Source organism: Pinus tabuliformis, chromosome J, assembly GCF_031772625.1.
Source record: "Pinus tabuliformis cultivar Carrire ecotype Pingquan chromosome J, CPIR1, whole genome shotgun sequence".
NCBI classification, from domain to species: domain Eukaryota; kingdom Viridiplantae; phylum Streptophyta; class Pinopsida; order Pinales; family Pinaceae; genus Pinus; species Pinus tabuliformis.
The window spans coordinates 877671840-877674551 of NC_142295.1; positions in this window are offsets into that span (position 1 = coordinate 877671840).

The following is a 2712-nucleotide window of genomic DNA, read 5'->3' on the forward strand; positions in this document are numbered from 1 at the left end:
CCTTCAAGTCACCGTGATTTTAAAATAATTAAGTGACGGCAAGACCAATAGACCCTAATTCAACATGATGTGTACATGTGGACCCTATTTCAGCCAACGGCCTCGGCATTTGGCCTTTTCACACAATGATAATTTTTAACATGCTGAGTAACCTGATCTTCGACGACAAGAGTACTTTTCAAACACCACATGGTGATGGCGTGGTAGTGCAACATGGTCTTCTAGTGATGACATGGCCCCATTTTTTTGACATCCCCTGGTTAACATTTCTCTCTTGTAAAAAATTGTAATTATTTAAAATGGTTGAGAGAGGGACACATATTCCATTGCTTGAGGTAGAAGGTTGCTTGAAGAACTGAAAATAATTAAATGTGTTGATTTTACATTAAATTCAACTTAAAGAGGAAGGACAGGTCTAGGTGTCCTTCAACTCCAACCACAAGCAATAAAAGGACAAAATTAAATACAAGCATGGGATGCACTATTAGGACATGGACTATTGTGAAAATCACGGAGAGTGAGGGGAATTAGTTGTTTTTTGGGGAAGAAAGGAGGGCATTCATTCTATCATTGATTCATACATGCTCTCTCTCATGTGTGGGTAGGAGGCATCTGCATAGAACACAACGTTTAGAGTGGTTGTGTATGAACTCATAGCAGAAAGGGAACTCAAGTGATTTATAACACTGAATTTACCATATTGCCTCTATTAATTGCAAATAGGATAATGTCATGCTAATAATTGAGGAGTTTTAGTTATTGCATTTATCAATTACATCAAATGTTGTGTTGGCCACGAGCCTGTAATGATGTTAATTTAAGGCTCAAGTGTGTGGTTCATGCCTGTAAATCGAATCTAGAATGAGTTTTCTTGTTTTCCCGTGAAATGTTGATGGAATGTTAAGTCCCTATAGGACTCTGGGCATTGCATGGATTCCTGTGAGTTGATAATTGCTCAGGAGTCTTATTGAAATTGAATGGGAAAGTCCCTATTCTATTTATTATGTTGCTCACATAATTAGGTCTTGTTTTATTGTTATTAAGCTTAGAAATGATAACATAATGTATATGTACATATATGTTGGGAAAAAATCATGTGGGAAGCTCAGGAGATATAGTTTAGCAGTGGGCCGTATAAAAACCTTAAGAGTAACGGGTCGAGTCGTTGTTCCAGGCTAAAACCTTCACAGAACCACCGCAGCTACGATATGGATCGAGTCCCTCAAGCGTGGCTTATAACTTATTATGGGCACAACCCACTAACATTGGCTGACGCTTTAGCTTTCAGCTCATATGACCCTCCATTGGTGACTGAGATCTCAAAATGTCAGATCTCGGTGTTTTGGAGCCCAATACATTGTGTCTCCCTTTCGTTTCTTCTTAGGAAGTTAGTTTTGAGATGACGCAATAGGAGCGAGGCCGAATGTGTGTTTTAGCTGAGAATAGATTCTATCGAGAAAGGTTTCCTTCAAGGTTTTTCGCTGAGGCGTTTTCTTTGAGATGTTGGAGTCTCAAGCCTCATGAGTTCCCAAAGTGCCACTCCACTCAAACCTCCTAAATTGTTTCCTCCGCGTAGAGTTTCTTCTAGGGTGACATGGTTGTAATGGGCCATTGCGCTTGCGTAAGAGAGAGTGGTTTATATGTATGACGCCAAGTGGCAGTAATGGTGTTGGCTGGGACAACCATGAGGGCACCACGTGACAAATTGACGACATGACACTAAACTTTAAGTGGCCATAAATTCCGATCCAGAGGTCGAATCGAGACAAAATTTATATTGTCGGAATTGTCTCGACAAGACGAACATGATGAACTATTCCATATGAAGTTTTAAAGAAGTTAGAAATAGATCGAAATTTTTAGACCCCATTTCCACAATGCTACCTTGGATATCATGTCAACATAACAATCACCTCCTTATAACCTATGCTTTGTTGGGAATTAGGAGGGGTTGTGTTACACTTTTAATGGGCGAAACTTCTAACAGGAATAACTTTCTATCCGAGACTAAAATCGAGGTAAACATGATGGTGGTGTTTATTTTAAGATTTGAAAACTTTAAGAAAATAGGTTGTTGTAACCCCACCTTCATAATAGAACTTGGAGATTGGGTCAAATATGTATCCCTCCCATAGCCTGAGATAACTGAAGGGGGTGGGAGTTGGTTACACTTTAGTGAAAATAAGAATGAGTCTAGGGCTATTTCCTGCTTAGTAGAGTCGTAGGTTGCCTCTAACAAGTTTTTTAGTAAATATATTGAAAACAACTCCCTTCGCCTTCAACAACTCTTCCAATTCTTTGATTTTTTGAATTGACTCCTCCTTGGGTCCCAATAAGTGATTCATTATGATCCTCTCACTATGACGTGATATTTTTAATATTGTACCACTGCTCCAGTTGATTTACACCATGTAATACCCCTCATAGCTAAGGGCTTCACTACTTGGTTAGCCTTCAGAGTAATAACAATCATATTGAAATCTCCTACATAGTTAATGAAAACAATATGTGCCCATTATACATATTAACCTAGAAATGTTAGATGTAGAGAACTTAGGGGCTTGGTTACATGGTTGACTATTGGTGCAAAGATAACATGTTGCAACAACAGGGAAACATAATACTAAAACTTTAACCTATGAAGCACTCTTAATCATCATAGTTAAAATATTTGCAATCATGACTGAATGACAATGCATTTTCCCATGGAGA